General features: G+C 44.6%; 1 non-coding gene across 1 annotated transcript; it reads right to left on the bottom strand.

Annotated features, from left to right (window-relative positions):
- Nucleotides 1-852: 852 nt before the first annotated feature.
- trnag-ucc (transfer RNA glycine (anticodon UCC)) lies at nt 853-924 on the bottom strand. Its single transcript has one exon. It is a non-coding gene; the product is annotated as a tRNA-Gly (tRNA).
- Nucleotides 925-21,319: the final 20,395 nt, after the last annotated feature.

Genomic DNA, 21,319 nt, shown 5'->3' with positions numbered 1-21,319 from the left:
ACGTCTCATGTCCGAGGTAATAACAATTAATAACGATGTCTGTGCATCCTCCTCATAATCTGTGAAAATCATTGTTGCGCACTATAGGAACATTTATTGACCGAAATCGAGGAGGTTTTGAACCAGATCAAACTCCTATTAATTAAGAAGATGGTCTAGATCCTTTTTTCTTTTCTCCTGAAGGCAAATGTACGGCAATGCAATTCAATTGGTGAAACTTCCAGGCTTGAACCGAAACACAATTTACTTCGCACTATCGTTGTAACACAAACAAAAAACAAAGTTTGGACGAACCCAACTCTATTGGAAAACTGAACGAAATGAAACATCATTTAACTACGAAACAGTCAATGTTCGAATATAGTAACATTGCATAAACCATACAAAACTGGTCGTCCTCCTACCGGAATGATATTATGAAACGTGAATGGATGAGGAAAAGTTATAATGTGATGTTTGTAATTCTTAAGCTTCCAAATGGATTTGAGGTGCGAATGTATTTTAACCTTGAAGAAATTTGACGCATTTAAACCTCCTTCCTGTCCACGATAGAAGCTGTTGAATCTGTTCCGAATTTCCAGCGGCTTCTGTAATTATTTAAGGTTTCTGACGATAGCAATCTCTCACTTTTCCAACAAAACAAAACGAACCTTATGTTGCGAACAATATTCAAATAAGCAATGGGCAGCAGAGAGGAAAGCTTTCGAGCAACGCTGCCCGGATTGTCTCGGCAATTAACAAGAACCAACGCCATGAAAACCCTAAAGCAACCTGACAAATCCATTTCGCCACAGAATGCAACGTTGTTGCTCAAGACTTTTCCTTACAAAACCACAGGAAAAGCCACAATACTGCGTTGGCCGGGAATCGAACCCAGGTCAACTGCTTGGAAGGCAGCTATGCTCACCACTACACCACCACCGCGCTAGCAACGAAGTTGTCCCTTTTCCCAAACGCACATAACAAGGCCGTGATCGTCACCAACTGAACTGGGGATGAAAGCAAAACAAGAAATTGGTTGTAAAACGTCACCAGGTCTGAAAACACCAGAATCTGAAGCCTTCAGCTCTTCAGAACAATCACTGGATCCAAAAGGTTCACTCCCCACAAATGCTGCCGGACCTGCTGAGTTTCCCAGCAATTTTTGTGCTGTCTCTCAGATCTGCAACATCTGCAGTTCTTTGTCAGATAGAAAACAACCGTTGACCCATTGAAGGGGATATTTGATCAGGTGATAGTCCTCTTCATCCACAGAGATAGATGGGATGGAGCATAGGATCATAAAATTCTTACAGTGTAGAAACAGGCTATTCGGCTCATCATGCATCCCACCAAGTCTCACCCTCTCCGCTATTCCTGTAACCCCGCATTCCTCATGGATAACCATATATCAACACTCACCTGGACACTATTGACTATTGAGCGTTGCAAATCCAACCTAACCTGCGCATCTTTGGACTGTGCGAGGAAACTGGAGCACCCAGAGGAAACTCACGCAGACACGGGGAGAATGTGCAAACTCCACACAGACAGTCTTCAATCAGACAGGGATCTGGGTAATTGGAGAGGTTTCAAGAGGGAGTGCAGACTGGTTTGTGAATGATGGGCCGAAAGCCTGATCTCAGTGCTGTAAAGGCTCTACAGTAACATGATTCCCTACATCCAGCATTCAACACAATTTGCATTTTGTTTTAATCCGTCCTGTTATTGACATTATTCTGAGTGAAATGTATAGAGAGAGGTTGTTTGAGCATTCACACAGATCTGTGTTGTGATGGGTCAGGAGCAACATACAAAACAACAACTGGCGGAGGGAGAATTGAATTCCCCTTCCGAATCTGCCGAGGACATGCAGAACCTGGAACTTCTTTATCACCACTCACTCACCACCCGGCGCCTGGAGGAAGAACGCCTGATCTTCCTCCTCAGGAACCTCCAACCCCAGGGCATCAATGTGGCCTTTACCATTAGCCTGATTTGCCCCTCCGACCACCTTATCCGAGTTCCATCCTGCCAGCTCGGCACCATCCTCGTGGCCTGTCCTACCTGCCAATCTTCCTTCCCACCTATCCGCTCCACCGTCCTCTCCGACCAATCACCTTTACACCCACCTCCATCCATCAATTGCACTCTCCGCTCCCTTCTCCGCAGCCCCACTCCCTCCCATTTATCTGTCCACGATGGACACTCCCAGCCTCATTCCCCATGATGGTGTTTTGCCCGAAATGTCGACTCTCCTGCTCCTCAGATGCTACCTGACCTGCTGTGCTTTTCCTGTATTACTCTAATCTTGACACTGATCTACAGAATCTGCAGTCCTCACTTTCACCTCGCATGACTGAATTCCTGTCCCTTACAGATCGAATTGGGTCTCGTGTTTTCATCATGAATTTCATTATGTTTAATATATTTTATTTTAAAAATCACCACAATATATTGATGCCCTCATGAGCATGTAATGCATTTGGACAGAACAATGCCTCCTTTCTCTGTGAACAAACAGAATTAAAGGAGTCGGTTTGGAAAATGTTTTTTCTCACAAAAACAGGAATAGGGACTTATAATGCTCTCTGAAATAAACACAGGCCATTTAGAGGAATCTGATAAGGTCATGCAACATCTGTCGAGAGAAGGGAAAGGTTAGCTCATATGTTATGAGAGTAGGGGAATTCAGCAGAGCGGTAGGAAGTTAGAAAAGTAATAATTAGTGAACAATTGGAATGGGGATAACGCTGAAGAAAAAATGAGAGCCTGTTTAACATGTTCATTCTGTTCTAGTAGTCAATCCAATCAAAGCTAAACTTAGATTTCATATCCAGTTTGCTGTCCAATCCACATATTCCGTGACTCCCTGAGAAACCAGCAATCTGTGCCTTCCAATCTGAAATGCACTCAGTGAGGGTGCATCAACAATCGTCAGGGACAGAGAATATTAAAGACTCAGAAGCCTTAGAGTTAATCGCTCTCTCCTCATCTCATTCCCAATTAACCTGCCCTTACCCTGAGGGTGTGTCAATAAAAATCAAAAGATCTGTAAATGATGTAATTTTAACACTGACTTCTCTTCGCAGATTCTGTCAGACTTGCTGAGCTTTTCCGCAACTCCTGAGACTGTGTTATCGTGTTTCACATACCCAGACCCACAGGATCAATTTCTCACCATCTACCCTCTGAAGCCTGTTCAGAATTTGATGCATTCAAATGAAATCGTATTTCAATTTCCTCGAATATGGACACAATTTATTCAAAAGCTCAGCATTGGAGCACATGAGTTTCAAACAGTGACCTTTATTTTGTGGTTCATTAACGTGTTTGGTTCATTGCCGCTGGGTTACCACGTATTGCTTAGATATAATTGTTCTGACGAAGTTGACGATGAGTTAGCGTCTTGAACTGCTGCCATTCATTTTGTCCAGATAAACCCATAATGATGTAAGGGAGGGAGTTCGAGGATTTCCAACCAATGGCACTTGTGGAACTGAGACGTTTTTCTGAGCCAGGGTGGCGAGTGGCTTGGTGTGGAATTGTCAATTGGTGTCCCATGTATCTGCTGTGGTCAGTGTTCCACGCGATAATGCTGTGGTTCGGGAAGCTGCTCTGTGAGGAACTTTGGGGAATTTCGACAGTGCATCTTGTCAGTGGTGTATTCCACTGCTACTGAGTGTGGATGGTGGAGACAGAATATATTTGTGACTGTGGTGCTGAGCAAGCTGCACTGCAAGTTAATTCTACCTAATTATGGAGAACATATAGACAGCTACTTCAGGCTGCAGCGCAACATAGATAGGATGCAGATCTGGGCATGGCAACCTGGATAAACGCGAAGTGATGCATTTTGGAAGGAGGAACACGAATGCTGAATATAAGCTTAAAGACAGGTTCCTTGGCAGTGTGGATGAGCAGAGGGATCTGGATATGCAAGTACATAGATCCCTCAGAGTTGTCACCCAAGTGGATAGGGTTATTAAGAAAACATATGGAGTACTGGTTTTCAATAAGGGGGATTGAGGTTTAGAGCTGCGAGGTTTTGCTGCAGCTCTACAAGTCCCTGGTGAAACCACTCTTTGAATATTGTATCCAGTTCTGGTCTCCCTACTATAGGAAAATGCCGAGGCTTCGGAGAAAGCGCAAATATGGTTTACCAGGATGCTGCCTGGACTGGAGGGCTTGCCTTATGAAGAACGTTGGAATAAGCTCGGACTTTTCTCTCTGTAGAGAAGGAGGAAGAGTGGAGACCTGTTCGAGGGATAGAAAATAATGTGTGGAAAAGATACAATCAATAGGAAGAGACTTTCCCCCCGGACATGATTGACTGGTATGAGAAGTCAAAGTTTGAAGATATTAGGAGGAAGGTATAAAGGTGATGTCAGAGGTAGGTTCTTTACGCAGAGAGTTGTGAATGCATGGACTCGGTTGCCAGCTGTGGTCATGGAAGCAGAATCATTGGGAACATTGGTGCGACTCCTGGACATGCACATGGATAGCAGTGAGCTGAGGGGTGCGGAGGTTAAGTTACTATATTTGACATTAGGATTAAATCTCGTGGGCCAAAGGGCCTGTTCTGTGCTGTACTTTTCTATGTTCTATGTTCTGTGAGTGCATACACTTGGTATATCTAAACGTAAGGTGTCAACCTGGTGAAGCTACGACACAGAAATGTTGCATGCCAGAAACCAAAAGAAGCAACGGATAGACAAGGCTAATTGACTTTATCACTCACGGATCAGACATATCTGCAGCCCTGCCAGCTCCCATGATAAATGATACGGGACAATATAATAAATCATTTCTTTCACATGAACGTCGAGGCTGAGGGATACTAAATAGATCCTTTCGAAATTATGACAGGCATGGAAGTAATGGATAATGGAAGTCTTTTACACATACCACAGAAGACATAGGTTTAAAGTGTTATCGAGCAGACTAGACCCAGATGTGTGGTACGCAGATTGATTTTGCTTGTTTTATGATAGTCATACATTCTGAGAAACAGTGAAGCATATTGTGTTGCATTCTCTCCAGTACAAATCATACCTTACATAAGGACATCAGTTTAATATAGTTTCACAGCTTTTGAACAGGTGCAGAAAAGGATCAACTCTATATATGACAGGTCCATTCATAAGTTTGATAACAGCACGGAAGAAATTGTTCCTGAAAACATTGGTGCGTATTTTCAAACATGTGCATCTTCTGTCCGATGGAAGAGGTTGAGAAAGATCATTGCGGTGGTGGGAGGGGCCTTTGATTGTGTTGGCTGCATTCCTGAAGCAGTGGGAATTCAAGACTGAGTCAATGGAAGGAAATATGATTTGCGTAATGGATTGGGTTAGGTACACGCATCTCTGCAATTTCTTGCAGTACGGCCAGCGCAGTTACCATACGAAGCGTCTGGATAGAATGTTTTCTGCAGTGCAATATTAAAATTGATCAGAGTCATTACCAAAATGCTAAATTTTCTTCCCCGTCTGAGGTGGTAGATGCATTGATGTGCTTTCTTGGCTGTAGAGTTGACATGGATAGACTGATTGTTTGTGATATTTATTACTCGGAACTTGAAGCTGTCCATCACCTCCAATTCAGCACCAATACCAGAGACCAGTGTGTGTCCTTCAGTCCAATTCCTGAAGTCAATGGCCAGTTCCCTTGTTTTGCTGACATTGAGGGAAGGACTGTTGTCTTTACACCATGTCACTAAGCTCTATTTCCTGTAGGAGAAAGTGAGGACTGCAGATGCTGGAGATCAGAGCTGAAAAATGTGTTGCTGGAAAAGCGCAGCAGGCCAGACAGCATCCAAGGAGCAGGAGAATCGACGTTTTGAGCATAAGCCCTTCTTCTTGAATGAGGAAGGTGTGCCAAGCAGGCTAAGATAAAAGGTAGGGAGGAGGGACTTGGGGGAGGGGCGTTGGGAATGCGTAGGTGGAAGGAGGTTAACGTGAGGGTCATAGGCCGGAGTGGGAGTGAGCGCGGAGAGGTCAGGAAGAAGATTGCATGTCAAGAAGGCGTTGCTGAGTCCGAGGGTTGGCACTGAGATAAGGTGGGGGAAGGGGAAATGAGGAAGCTGGAGATATCTGCATTCATCTCTTTTGGTTGGAGGGTTCCTAGGCGGAAGATGAGGTGCTCTTCCTCCAGGCGTCTCTTGCCATGGTCTGGCGATGGAGAAGGCCAAGGACCTGCATGTCCTTGGTGGAGTGGGAGGGGGAATTAAAGTGTTCAGCCAAAGGGCGGCTGGATTGCTTGGTGCGGGTGTCCCAGAGGTGTTCTCTGAAATGTTCCGCCAGTAAGTGGCCTGTCTCCCCAATATAGAGGAGGCCATATCGGGTGCAGTGGATGCAGTAAATGTCGTGTGTTGAGGTGCAGGTGAATTTGTGACGGATATGGGAGGATCCCTTGGGTCCTTGGAGGGAAGTGAGGGGGAGTTTTGGGCGCAAGTTTTGCATTTCTTGAGGTTGCAGTGGAAGGTGCTGAGAGTGGAGGTTGAGTTCGTGGGGGTTGTGAAACTGACAAGGGAGTCGCGGAGGGCGTCTTTCCAGAACGCTGGTTGGCGAGGGGAGGGAAACTTATCCTTGGTGGTGGGATCTGTTTGGAGGTGGCAGAAATGACGAAGGATGATACGATATCTGGAGTTTGGTGGGGTGGTAGGTGAGGACCAGTGGGGTCCAGTCCTCGTGGCGATTGGAGGGGCAGGGTTAAAGGGTGGAAGAGCGGGAATTGGAGGAGATGCAGTGGAGAGCATCGTCAACCACGTCTGAGGGGAAATTGCGGTCTTTCAAGAAGGAGGTCATCTGGGTTGTTCGGTATTGGAGTTGGTCCACCTGGGAGCAGATGCGGAGGAAGTGAAGGAATTGAGAATATGGGATGGCATTTTTACAGGGGGCATGGTGGGAGGAGGTGTAATCTAGGTCGGTTTTGAGACCTACCCACTATCGTGGTGTCATTAGTAAATCTGTAAATGGAGTTAGAGCTGAATTTGGCGGGACAGTCACGAGAGGGTAAGAAATATTGAAGGGGGCTGAGTACACAGCCTTGAAGGGCAGCAGTATTGCGTATTATTGAAGAGGAGGAGTTTCCAACTCTCCTCATTCATTGTGATCTGCAGGTCAGAAAGTTAAAGATCCAGTTCTCGATGTGAGGAAAGTCCTAGGACTCAGAAATGTCGATGAGTCTTGTTGGCATTCGGGTCTTCAAGGCAGAGCTAAAGCCAATATACAGAAGTCTGATATAGGTGTCCATGTTATCCAGATGTTCCAGAGATGAGTGAAGTGCCAGAGAGATGGGGTCTGCATGGATCGATTACGATCGTGGCGAATTATCGAGAACCTCAGCAATCTGGGAGTTAATGTTTACCATTCCTAACCTCTTAAAGCACTTCATAGATGAGATCGGCCATGATTGTATTAAAAATCGGAGCAGGTTCGAGGAGCCGAATTCCAGACTCATGCTCCTATTTCTTGTGTTCATTTGTTCTTTATTGCTCAGAGGGAAACATGTTAACGAATGGTCCTGGCAGACAATGAAGATCCACACACACAAATCCCATTTCTCGGCTATAAGCCCATCGTCCTAAAGGTTTCAGCAATGCATGGGATTATTGAAATACCCCACAGGTAATATGAATGCTTATGATTCAAACATTCATCCTCGTAATGAGAGTGTGTGAGACTTTACGTTCTTCTGGGTGTATGGTAGCCAACTGCAAAATGAACCTCAGCAGGAACCTCAAAGAGGAGGGTCTCAGAGTAAGGAGCATAAGCAGTCCAAGAGCTGTAACTGTGGTTAGGAAGAGGGCAACCTGCACAAAACTACCCAAGACAGTGGAGGGGGGGGGGGGGGCTGGGAGTGAAGGTATCGATTCAATATTACCAGAAGTGTTAACGTGAGTTGATCAAACAATGAATTAATTAAAATTTGATGAAGAAATGTATCTGACTCTCTCTGTCACTGTCTGTCCCTCTTTTGTTTATAGTGATAAAATACCGCCCTCTCCTGGCTGCCCAGTGTCACTGTACAAGCAGGAGATTTTTTTCTGAGACACTTTCCTACTGTCCCTGTTCATTCTTTTATTTCTGACAGTCTCACAATGTCCTGAATGACGCAAAGGCGCACACGGCTGCGCAGTGACGTCACAAAAAGAATGGCCACAACCAGCGGGGAAAGTCTGAAACCGAGGAAGTGAGCGGAGGCAACAGGTGACTCGTGCGAGGACCGTGAGGTGAGGGAGAGAGATACCCTCTGACCGCCACGAGAGGAACCAGCAACCACTTTCTGAATGAAAGCAACTAGATATTTTTGGAGAACTAGGTCATTTATTCTCATTTCATCATTCCGTAACAAGGCAGCACCCACCCCCTGAAATACTTCAATACGAAAGTACAGGAAATGTATAAATGTTAGGAACCACAGAACGATGAAAAGGTTTAACATTGTTGCTTGGACAGAATTTCAGCAGTGTCCCTGTTTTCTGCATTCCTCCATTTTCAAATCGAAAAGTTACATTTGTTACTTCCGAGTTTAAATGAACCTTCTCTGAATTTAATTAATGGAGAAAACAAAAGAAGTGGGAGAGCAATAGTGATAAGGGGATTGCATTGTTCGGGCATCAGGCAGATGTCTGTGACAGTGCAGATGCGACACCAGGTAGCACGCTGCCTCCCTGAGTCTGGGATGTCACTGAGTGGCTGAAGAACATTCTGAAAAGGATACGAGCAAAGATAAGATGTAGCAACGGTTGGAGCCTTGAAAACAGTATATAGGAAGCTGTGAGATCAATTGACAACACAGGGTTAAATACAGAGTAAAGTTCCCTCGATGATGCCTAACCAAACATTTTGAAGACATGTATAATCTGAGAAGTGATAGAAATTTAACTCACTCTCAACTATCACCACAGAAACACACGTGCATACGCGCGCGCGCACGCACACACACACACGCACACACACACACACACACAGTAATTCTCGATTGTTATCCAAGAGGGTTCCCATTTTCAACGAAAATAGATGTATTCCAGAACTTACTCACAGAGTTCTTTACTGGATTGTTTCTGTTCAGTTTGGATTCTAAATTAGATTCCTGATTCGTAACATCCACATGGACAATTTTCCTCAACCCATGTGCTATGTCCTGCTCACAAAAACTGCATTTGATTCCAATGTAGTTTGATACAGGAATCTTTTTGTGTCGGGGGGATTCAGTCTTGAGTCCGACCCAGGTGTGTGAATGTCCTGTTTATCTGGCATCCAGGATGGTTTAATGAAGCTTTGATGTTTGGAAATCCCGATTTTTTTTTTACAGTCCCTCAGTAGAACTGTATTTATTTTCAGTCAAGTACTCCTTTAATCTGGATCTTATTAATTGATTCAACATCATTGTCCACAACCTTGGACACAAATCGGGAAAGTTAAAGTGATGGTGTCACCAAATTTGTGGACAGTTTGGCAATTATGACCAGGACTTGGGCCTGGGGAGGTGAAGACGTTTTACTGTGATCGTACAGGAGGTATGGACACCATGAAGCATCTCCAAAATGATAACGGATGAATGTGTCAATTCACAGATATTCTGGGCGGGGAGAGCGAAACAGACAGACACACTGAATAAGGAACAGAGAGTGACAGAAGGATTTTGAGATTTCCAAAAGGCATCTGCTCAAGTCAGTCTTGATCGAAAAACTGAGTATGTTATTGGTGAAACTAGTTTACAAGTAAATTGTGAAGTGGAAGTAAGCTGCTGTCAAACAGATTGATGTAGCGATGGTAAGTTAATGGGCAAAGCCCTGTCCATTACAATACAAAGTGGAGACTGTCAGGGAGAATCAACAGAGACTTTAGTTTAAATGGGGCGATGTTATAGGACTCTGACGTAGAGAGGGATCTGTGTGTCCTGGGATATTAAAACACATTGAGTTAATCTGCAGGGGCAGCAAGGTATTAGCAAGGCAAAGGGATGAGGTTTTCGTTTGTTCATCGCACATGAGCATCACTGGCTGGGCTCAGCATTTATTCCTCATTCCCATCACCCCTTGAGAAGGTGGTAGTGAACTGCCTTATTGAACTGATGTACTCCATAAAACTTTATTTGTGGAGAAACTGAATGTCGCAGAAATTAAACTGCAGCTTTTTGTATTCCCAGTCCCAATTTTAAACATAACTGTTTGGGTGGCACAGTGACTCAGTGGTTAGCATTGCTGCCTCAGAGTTCCAGGGACTCGTGTTTGATTCCAGTAGCATGCGACTGTAAATGGAGTTTGTAAGTTCTCCCCGTGTTTGCGTGGGGTTCTTTCGGATGGTCTGGTTTGCTTCCACATGTTCGGGTTCAGTAATATTGGCCATGCTAAATTGCCCATCGTGATCAGACATGTGAAGGTTAGGTGCATGAGTCAGGGAAATGTACAGTGATAGGGCAGGGGAATTCCACACCGCTGGGATTATATATTCATTTACTCTAGTCTGAGTGAGAGACTGGAATTCCATGTGTTGTCAGCAAGCTGATGTAGAGCAGAACAAAGTCTCTAAGCTAATTGAGGCGAGCAATTCGTAGAACAGGGAGAGAATAGGGAAAAAATAAATTGCTGATAAAAGCTCAGCAGTTTTGGCAACATCTGAACAGAGAAACCAGAGTTACCACGTCGTATCTGGCCACCGTTTATCTGAGCCAGACCTGAAACTTTAACGCTGATTTCTCTTCAAAGATGCTGCCAGATCTGCTGAGATTTTTCAGTAACTTTTGGTTTTGTTTCTGATTGACAGCATCTGCAGTTCTGTCAGATTGTATTTAGGTAGTGAATGGGGTTAAGTTCAGAGTAAAGCTGTTTCTGCACTTCAGCTTTTCTAACTCCCAGACCATGTCCACCGTGGAATTAGATAATGACGAAGTCAACCCCTATCCCCACACTGTCCCTATCAAATGCACTTAGCATAGTTATATCACTGGCTTATAGACAGAGTACATTTCCCTGTACACTTTCTCCAACTAAACCTCCCAGGGTCCGGGAAAAATAGGGTTGCATACAATGTACAGATATGTCCACAAACACTCCCGTGTCAGGGGAAGCTCTGCGTTAGATTACAGAGTAAAGCTGCCTCTACAGTGTCTATCACAAACTCGTACATAGCTCATACGCACAGACACACTGTCATGCAGTCGCACATGTTCAGTCACACGCACAGTAGAGCATTGCAAACTCCCGATCTCAGAATCTCACACTCGAACAAAACCTCTCACTCAGCCAATCTCAGCCACCAACTCTCAGTCAATCAGTCACAGACACCTCAAAGCCACACTAGCTCATTCACATACACAGCTCTTTCACAAATGTATACTAGTGATACACAATCCGAGAGGCTTGCTTAATGGTAAATCAATTTCTTTATTTTTACAGAACACAAAATTTGAAGGCAAATTACGTCAGGCTGGTCCTTGATAAATGCCTGTTACCTGGTTAAAATACATCTTACTCCACGCTAAATCTCTGACAGATTCTGAACAAGACCACACACATACAATTCAGTAGCTGACCTGTCATATTACTATCGTATTTTTGTCTTGAAGTTTGGAAAGTTAGACAGATTCTTAAAAATCTCAGGGCACGGACTTTAAAAGGATTCTGGAATCTGCACCTTAATCAATGGAAACTTTGTAACAGAGTTCTCCATATTCTGCTTTTACAGTTTAATTTGTAAATTAACATTTCTACAATGTCGGAATGTATGAATGGAAAAAAAAGCTTTTCACATATTTGCCCCTCACCTGTGCTGACAGAATTCAGACTCAAACTGAAGCTTCTCTGCTCCTGCATCCAGTTTACCATTGTACCATTTGGTTTAGATTATCCCTCCTCTAACATCGAAATTGCATCGATTGACATCCTAGTTTATTTCATCTGCAGGAGGCCGAGAGATGAAAATGTATAAAGTGTACGATTTATTTTAATCTGCCAAACCAGGACAAATGATTCCAAAAGTGTCAGTAACCATTATAGGTTTGTTTTAAGTAGCCATTTCATGTCAGCACAGCGCTGACAGCGACTTTATAAACAGGGAAAGGCAAGAACGGGTTGGGGACTTGGGAGTCCATGTGCAAATGAATGCAGCGTAGATTCACAGAACTATAGTTGGACGGCACGGGTTCAATGGCCATGGAAATGACACAAGCCCAAGACTGTATCCCTGGAATTTTGAATAGACTAAAATGATGAAAGTTTGAGAGTCAATGACAGGAACTGCAGGATTAGATAGGGAGAAAATATCGTTGTTGCTTCTGGAATCTATAAATAGGTTCAATGTCGAGTAATCCAACAATAGACTGGAACCTTTTGAAATATCAGGCCACGTTCAGCATGAGGTTAGGTTTTGTTTTAATCACCCGACACTGTCCCCATCAATCTCTAACAGAAAAGCACAGACAAAGGTTTCAGTACAGTTTAAAGCCCAATTACACTGTTCCCATCAACCACTCCCGGGACAGGAACAGCACTGAGTTAGATAAAGAATAAATCCCTCTTTACATTTTCCACATCAAACCCTCCCAGGACAGGGACAATACTGTGCCAGATCGTAAACAAAACATCGTCCATATAACCAGAAAATGACTGCATTCCATCTGTTGCTGCCTTGCCTATTGTGGGTCACAGAGTGAGCTCCGAAACACCTGCAGGGCAATCTTATACTGCACCTGTGGCTGTGGCTCTCTATCTGTGTCTGTGAGTCTCTCTATGTTTCTGAAATTACCTCCCATTCCCTCGACAATGTTGAATAAATTTCAAAACCGCTCAATTACGTTTAAAACATTTTCGGATACCCTTAAGGTTTTTTTGCAGGGTTTATAAATATCCATCCTCACGTTACTTGCGGATATCCAGTGTAATTCCTCTACATTTATATAGTCCGTAATCCACAAAGCAAATTAACATCCAGGGTCCGTGAACAATCTGGAAGTTCCATGAAGTGTCTCTCTTGGTCATTAACAGTAAGGAAGTGTTCCTATGAATTTTTTCACTGAGACGCCATCAGGAGTCCTGAGGACCACTTTGATTCTCAGACTGACTGTTCATCGTCACTGCAAAGAAAAATCAAATTTTAAGATGCAGGAAAATCTCAACGAAAATAACTGCTGATGTGCTTCCCCAATGTAATCACTGATACTTCTTAGGATGAGATTTTGAAGAGGACATTTAGATAAATGAAACCAGGAGCAGGACGAAGCCATTCATCCCCTACAGCCTGCTCTCCATTCAATGTGATCATGCCTGATTCCCTATCTCAACGCTGTATTCCCACTTGCTCTCCAGAGGTCGTGGTAGAGAATGGTACAATTACAAAATTTGTTCACGTTTGTCGGAGGAACCGAACAGAAACTGAATGATCCCGTTGAAAATGGTGAGAAGTTCTTAAACGTTATCGTTCAGGGGGATATATGGTATCAGAACTTTAACTGACAGTAGAGTCAATAACGTGGAGGACAATTGATACAGAAGAGTACATTACAGGCCCTTCAGCCCTCGATGATGTGCTGATCGGTTAATCTACTTTAAGATCCAACTAATCTGCATAACCTATCTTCCATGTGCCTATCCAAGAGTCGCACAAATATCCATAATGCATCTGATTGAACTACCACCACCACAGATTCTGGTCGGTGCATAGAAAGAACTTACCTCTCATTTCTCCGAAACCTTCCTCCAATCACTTTTAAATTATGCCCCCTTATGAAGACTTTTCTGTACTGGAAAGAGGTCTCTGTCTATTCATTCTATCTATGGTTCTTATCATCATATACACCTTTATCAATTCACCCCGCATCCTTCTTCACTCCAATGAGAAAAGCCCTCGGCCCCTCAATATTACTTGATAAGAAAAATGCCCTCCAGTCCTGGAAGCATGGTGGCAAATCTTTTCTGCAGCGTCTCTAAAACTTGTGCCTTCAGGATCAATCTCGAAGATTGCAGATTTAAAACAAAATCCGTGACTGATTCTGAACAAGCTTCACGTGGAATATGCTTTACAAATCACAATCCCTCAGGTAGTTGGAGGGTTCGCCATGTCAGGGTGTGATTTTGAATAAATACAGGAAATGTCTCTCCCCCACGGTCATTACGTGACTGTTTTTCTCTTTATGACAAACAGAAAGCTCTCGCCTCTCTCGTGTCTGTTTCACTGATACTCCGTGCTTCATATTAATTGGCCACTAACAATAAGGAAGTCTGGCTCTGACTAGTTCATTGTGAGGATATCAGGAATCCTGTGGACCACTTTCATCCTCAGACCGACTAGAAGTAACTTCTGCATGTATCCTCCTAAATTCTGCTACTCTTCTCTTCCCTTTTTCCTGCATTTTCAATTTGTGTCATTTGCAAATTCTGAAGACATGGCCGGGAATCGGAGGGAACGAAAACAAAATGGAAGTGCATGAATGATGAGATAACAAAATGATAAGGGTGCAAAACAGAACATGTGCATCCCAACTTTCTTGTCCAAAGTTGCTTGGAAGCACAAAGTAATAGGTCGGGAATGGGGTTTGTGGTGGAATTGAGCAAAAGTGCCAAAGTATTACTGGAAGCTATGAAATGCTGGGACCAGGATTGGAATCAGGAGGTGTGGCCACGTGGGCAAGGTCGGAAAAGTCTTGAATGCAACATTGTCAGAACTGGTCAATTAACGGTCGGTCAGGAGGGGGCGTCGTTCAATCAATGTGGGCAGAGGATGTTCCAGTTCAGAGAATGCAGCAATCATATTTAAAGGCTGTTACCTATACTTTCAAACAACAGCTCTGGAGAGACATTGGCTACTAACAAACATTTAACATCAATTAGATTCAGATTGCTACCTGATTCATTAAAGTTCCTGCAGGGTGCTTGGGCACAGGAACAAGGCTGGAGAAGATCAATAAGTCAATGTGGGCAAGTTCAAGTAGAGAGTGCTGAGGTGGTGTGTACGCGTGGGTAACCTGGTTAAGTTGACAAAAAGGGATCAGCGAGAGGACATTTTCTGGAAGGTTTACAAGGTTAAACTGAAGAACTTATATGTGGCCAGAGATGAAAGTGAAATTGAAAGCAAAACACATCATATCCAGCCATTGGCAAATCCATGGCAGCAGACTGTCCTTCCAAAAGGTAAGGGTAAGGAGGATCCAGTGTGCCCTGACAGGGTAGATCAGCTGCTGACTGCAATAACTGGATTATGGGGAGTTGTGGGGTTTCGGGGGAGTGGGGGTTGAGGGCCTCACAGTCACTTCCCGTGACTAACAGCAGCTCCTCATCCCTTCTGAAAATTACAGCAGAAACCACGCAGATAGCACCCAGTTTGTCGGCACCCTGTCGTCCACAGGCATTCAGAGGAGAGCCAGAATGATCAAAGCCAACGGAGAAAACAGATAGCAGCTTGACGTCACTTCAGCTGTCAATGCAGAAGTACAATAACATCATAGCACCCGCATTTACTAAGAAGGTCACCTTGAAGTCCTTAGATTTCACAAGTATCTACTTTGTTATTACATATCACCGTGGTGTGTCGCTATTTTCAATTAATTCTGGTGGGATGCATGACAACTCAATACCGTCAATTGCGCACCCCACTGGGAGCAGGGAGTCAGTGAACTGTCTATTGAAAGGGGCCATTGACAACAGGCAATTAGGGATCGAGAAGAGCGCAGATAGGCGAATTGGAGCAAACCAAGAGCATCATGAGCTTATCTGGTCAGAGGGTTCAGGGCTGTGTGAAATTACTGCCCACAGCATGGAATAATGGACGACAGGTTCTCTAATGTAAGATCCTCAGAGGAACAGTGGATACTGGCATTCAATTTACATAAGGTCTGCCGGCTCAGGAGGGCGACTGGGCAAGAGTCTGAAATAATTGCAGCATCAGTCGCAGTGGCAGGGCCAATACTGGAGTTAATGGGTTCGGAGAGTGGGTCTGTTATGGGTATTCTCAAAAACCGTACAGTGCAGAGGGTCTTGCAACTCAGGTAATTTTCCGAGTCGGAAGCCGCAGACGGTTGGACAGACTCAGTATCCAACACAAAAGAAATGACCAGCTCCCCACCACCTTCACATCCATCAACGGAATTTCAGACGGGGCGTTTGAGAGACATATTGAGATCGCCTGTGAAAACTCACTCTCACGATAGCCCTAGTTAGTTTCTGGAGCACGGTGGAAGGGATCAGCCACAGTGTGGGCAGCCTGTTGAAGCTGCCTCTGTTGTTGGTGGACTGCTGTCGTGCCTAAGGGGAGAGGGAGAGGGTAGATGGCCCTGGGCGACATTGCTTGGACGAGCACTGTGTCACTCAGTGTTCCAAATTCACACTGTTCCAACACTGCCTTCGTTGAATTGCCCTAGTTTGCTGTACTGGCCTGGTGGTGTCCCTGTGGTTGTCAGGTTGTGCGAGCCAGTCGAATGCCCCCGTCGGTTTTGGTGTAGTGAACAGCCCATTCCCGTCCAAGTTATTAAGTGCAATTAAAGTGTCCGTCCTGCTCGTCGTCGTGAGCATATGTAAGGTCTGCACGGCAAGCTTTTCGTTCTCTGCTAATGGAATGTCGGACGAGGAGTCGCAGACCTCCCTGAAGCGGACAATGACATCGAACAACTACTTGGCTGCTCTGCAGACACTGGATAACAGCCCGAAATCGGCGTGCCGTCTTGCACTGGCCTTTATTGCATCCTTCACGGTGCTGTCCAGCCACGTTTTCCCAGTCTGAAGCGGTCTCCCAGGATTGGATGGGGATGTCAATAACAGGGCTAATGGTCACTCAGTGGGTCATATGCACAAGCTGTAATACGATCTGCACATCTTGGGACCGACAGTTGAAAATACAGGAAATTTCGAGGAACCAATTGGGTCTTATACAGGGGAGTGCACCCAGTTATGATGCCGGGAAACTGACAGTTGGTGGCCTGGTTATTTCGGCAAGCACTCGGGCTTCTTGTGAGTCTGGAGTTATCGTTTGTGTTGGGCAGCAGTGGTGATTCATACTGCCCGGCGGCTAATGTGTCCCATCGCGAGCTTGCTGTGTAATGCATGGTAAAAAAAAATGCAGCCACTTCATTCAGGCCCAACCGGTCTGGCTTTGAAACCAGTATGGGAAATTACGGGTACTGTGGGGCATAGGGCGGTGTGGATGTATCTGGAATTGTTTGGATCACAGTATCGCTTGTTATTGCAGCAGTCTTTCGCCTTCGCGGCCTGATACTGCTGGGCAACCTGCCGAAACTTTGCAAGACACTTCAGTATGTATGCAGTGTCCCAGGAGGGGCCAACGTGCCCTCCCGTAATGGACGTGGTCCAATAATCAAGCTTATCGAATTTAAAGGACCTCCCATATGGCCAATTTCCTTGTGGCCATGTGTAAAAGTCTCCTGTAAGGTGGTAAAGTAACCGCCAAACCCTGTCTCTTTCAGCACAGTGTCTGCCAGTGAACCAGGGATAACAAGAGATTCTCCTATCTTTATTTTGATTTTCACGTATTTACAGGGCGGCGTGGTTAGCACTGCTACCTCACAGCGCCAGGGTCCCAGGTTCGATTTCAGCCTTGGGCGACTGTCTGTGTGCAGTTTGCACATTCTCCCCATGTCTGCCTGGGTCTCCTCCGTGTGCTCCGGTTTCCTCACACAATCACAAAGGTGTGTAAGTCAGGTGAAATCGCCGTGATAAATTGCCCATAGTGTCAGGTGCATTGGTGGGAGGGAAATGGGTCTGCACGGCTTACTCTTCCGAGGGTCGGTGTTGACTGGTTGGGTCGACGGGCCTGTTTCTACACTGTCGGGAATCGAAACTTGCATGCCTCCTCAATATCGTCTTGTACAACTTCGGTCCTGGGCAGTTCTCACCACTTGGTTGGGGTTGACCAGCTAGCACATCCCAGCAGTGGGTGGAATTCCCTGCCCCCTTGGCGTACTGGACGTACTGCGCTGACTGCTAAGCATTGTACTTCATTTTTCGAGGAAAGACAAAGGGAGTACTTACAGAACACACAAGCAGTGAATGATTGACAGGTCAAGCAATAAAGGACTATCGCGTACCGCACTGTAAACAAACACTTGTCTGATGGATAAACACACTTAGAGGAGACAACTGAAACTGACAATACATGCAGTCAGCAACCGCAAAACGAACAGACACATCCAAAGCAAATGCTCACAAACCATAAGACAGACAAAAAAGTGAATTGGCGGAGCCCCGGTCAATTTCCTTCGAGCTGAGGAATTTCATAGGATTGATGCGAAAAATTTAATCAGCAGCCTCTCATTCTATTTTGCCAGGCTTCCCTTGCCCGTCCGGCTCTCCCCTGGCTGGATCCGGGTTACGGCACAAGCTCTGGCCGTGATTGATACAATCTGGACTCAATCAAGCATCCAGCAGCATTAATCAATTCAAGAATGGGATCAGGGGTTCCTGCTCTCTTCGTGGGTATGTGAGAATGTCCCTTTCCTTGGCTGTGAGGTGATACCATTGTTGGTCTCCAGAGATGAGCAAGGTATTCTGGTGCATCCCTGGCTGACCTGAGCTTCATGTGGCTTTGATATCACTGGGGTATTAGATTACACTTCAGCCTTTGGGACAGCTGTGTTTATCTGGTCGAGGAAGCTTATTGGTAGTTTGTCTTGGGAAATGTATTCCCTGGTTTGTGAATAACTGTGATCATGTATGGTTTTCTTTGTCAGCCTGTTTGGTCAATGCTGAGGCATTTTGGGCGTTCCTTGCATGGCTTGTACAGGCTTGATTTTCTGTGTTCTTATTGGCCATGCTGTGTGTAGGCAGGTTTGCATGTCATTTCCCATACTGTTGAAAAATAAACTTTCAGATCTGCAAAAGGTTGTAAATTCAAAATCTTAATTCAACATCAACCTTTTCACATGGGGATAAGCCACTCAACTGTTCCATGACGGGAAGGTATTCACTCGGGGATCAATCCTAATGGCACGCAAATGACTTCAACAAAGGGAGAGAAGATTTGTCTTCTCTGTTTGGTAAGCGATTATCTTCACAACACCGCCTAATGTCATCCGATCGACATGACACTGGAGAGACACCATTCGTCTGTTCTGTGTATGAGAAGGAATTTATTAAATCAGCAAAGCTTTAGATAAACAAGAATGGGCACACTGTAGAGATGCCTGCACTGAGTGTGGAAAGAGATTCACCTGGTCATCTCTATTCAGTGAGCACGAGCATATTCACACGAGCGAGAAACATTTACTTGTTCCTTGCCTGGAAAGTGATTACCTCGGGTCTCCAATCTCAGCAGATATGGACTTGTTCCCACAAATGCGAGAAAATCTTAATGATCTGACTTTGAAAAGAGCTTAAGGAGTAGCAATGATGTGATGGGACACCAGAAAACACATGAAAATCCCTGCAGTGCAGCAACAGGCCCTTCGGCCCAACAAGTCCACACAAACCCTCCAAAGTGCACACAGACCCATAACCCTCTCTTATATTTACCCCAACTATTAACATACGGTATGGGTAATATATCATGGCCAATTCACCTAACCGGCGCACCATTTTGTATTGTGGGTTGAAATTTGAGGACCTGGAGGAAACTCACGCAGACACGTGGAGAACGTGCAAACTCCGCACAGACAGGCCTCCGAGGCTGGAATCGAAGCTAGCCCCTCATGCTCTGAGCCAGCAGTGCTAAACACTGAGCCACCGTGCATGGAGAGGCAGTTAATTTGCACTGTGGGTAAATTGGGATTCAAATACTCATTCGCACGTGTGACAGCCCAGTCATGTGGAAACTGTTTCGCTCAGTTGGCTGCTTTGTTGGCTTATAATGCAGTGTATTGCTCGCAGCGTGGTTTCAATTCCTATCACTGGTTTGAGGTTAATTTAAAGGTTGTTCTTCACTAAATATTCTCTGACCGGTGGGCTGGTGGTGCTCTGGTTAAATCACCACCAGCCTCTTCTTTCTCAAATGAAGGCAGTAGCTTCTACGGTCTGGTAAGATGGTAATAGTGCAAACATTCCAGTGAGGTCGCATGTGAATGCGATATAGTGTTATTACATCGAGAATTAAACTGAGTTCATTCTGTCAGCAGGGGTTTACTTCATTGGATGGGTTGAATCTCTTTAATTGATTTGGTGTTTAATTGTTCAGTTTTCAATCACATCAAATTCAAAGGCTTTTTCCCCGGATTTCTGTACAATTCGAGGAGACTGGTAGATAGCCATTAACTGCCCTGTTCTTGATCCTATTCTTCATTGTTAAGTGTGGATTTGTACTTAAAAATATTTCGATACATTCAGTATTTCTGAATGCTCTTCACATCTAAACGAAGACCTTGTGAAGTGTATTCACTTATTTCCGAGAAACAACAATCCTACAGTGAGAGCACAAGATTGTGTTCTCATCAGCGTGAACATGTTGATGGGACCTCAATTACTTCAACATTATAAAGCATTTCCCACACTGTGTCATTAAAACAAATTGGTGTCACAGTGAACCCGTTGGTGTATCAGGAGGATGGATGGCTGAAGTGCATCCTTTCACCAATTCAGAACATATGAATGTCCTCTCGCCAATATGAATTCGCTCGTCTTTCAGTAAGTTTGAGAAATGTAAGAGCAGGTGAATGGTCTCTTTCCAGTGCGAACTCTCTTTAATTTCAGCAGATTGCCGGAATCAATTACTGACTTCAACTCACAGCGGACGAATGGTCTCTACTCTGTGTGAACTCACTGGTGTCTCAGCAGACTGAATGACTGACTGAATGCTTTCCCATTCTTCGAACAGGCGAAGGGTCTATATCCACCGAGTTCGGAGAATGGTTTCTCATCACCGTGAACACATTGATGGTACAGCAGTTCGTGAAAACTTTTAAAGCGTTTTCCATACTCTGAACAATTAAATGGTTTCTTCTCCGTGTGAACCCACTGGTGAGTCAGCAAGTTAGAACACTGAGTAACTCCCTTTCCACACTCAAAACAGTTGAATGGCTTTTCCCCGGTGTGGTTGCACTTATGAATTTTCTGGGCAGACAAGTAATTGAATCGCCACCACATTTCCGCAGTTTCTCTCCAGCCCCCCTCCAATTATGTCTCGATAGTTCAGACAGTGAATGCTTTCACTCCACTGTGAATGTAACATTCTGCTTTCATTTTCAAAGGCCGGTGAGGTTCAGGCTACATGGAACAAAGCAACTCCATCAAATTCTGATGTGATGCTTCCTTTCAAATGCAATTCCTCATCATTGATACCCATCAAATAAATCCAGAAATATCTCAGTAAGAGAGAACTCCTCAGAACACCAAAGCATATGATTTTCATTCTTCGTCGGATGTGGGTATTCCAGAACAGGTCAGCATTTATTGTTCATT

Source organism: Chiloscyllium plagiosum, unplaced genomic scaffold, assembly GCF_037043375.1.
Source record: "Chiloscyllium plagiosum isolate Xiang-an unplaced genomic scaffold, Cpla_swu_hap1 HiC_scaffold_40, whole genome shotgun sequence".
NCBI classification, from domain to species: Eukaryota; Metazoa; Chordata; class Chondrichthyes; order Orectolobiformes; family Hemiscylliidae; genus Chiloscyllium; species Chiloscyllium plagiosum.
Note: the sequence above shows the minus strand (reverse complement) of the source record. Positions and strands in the feature narration are given on the sequence as shown.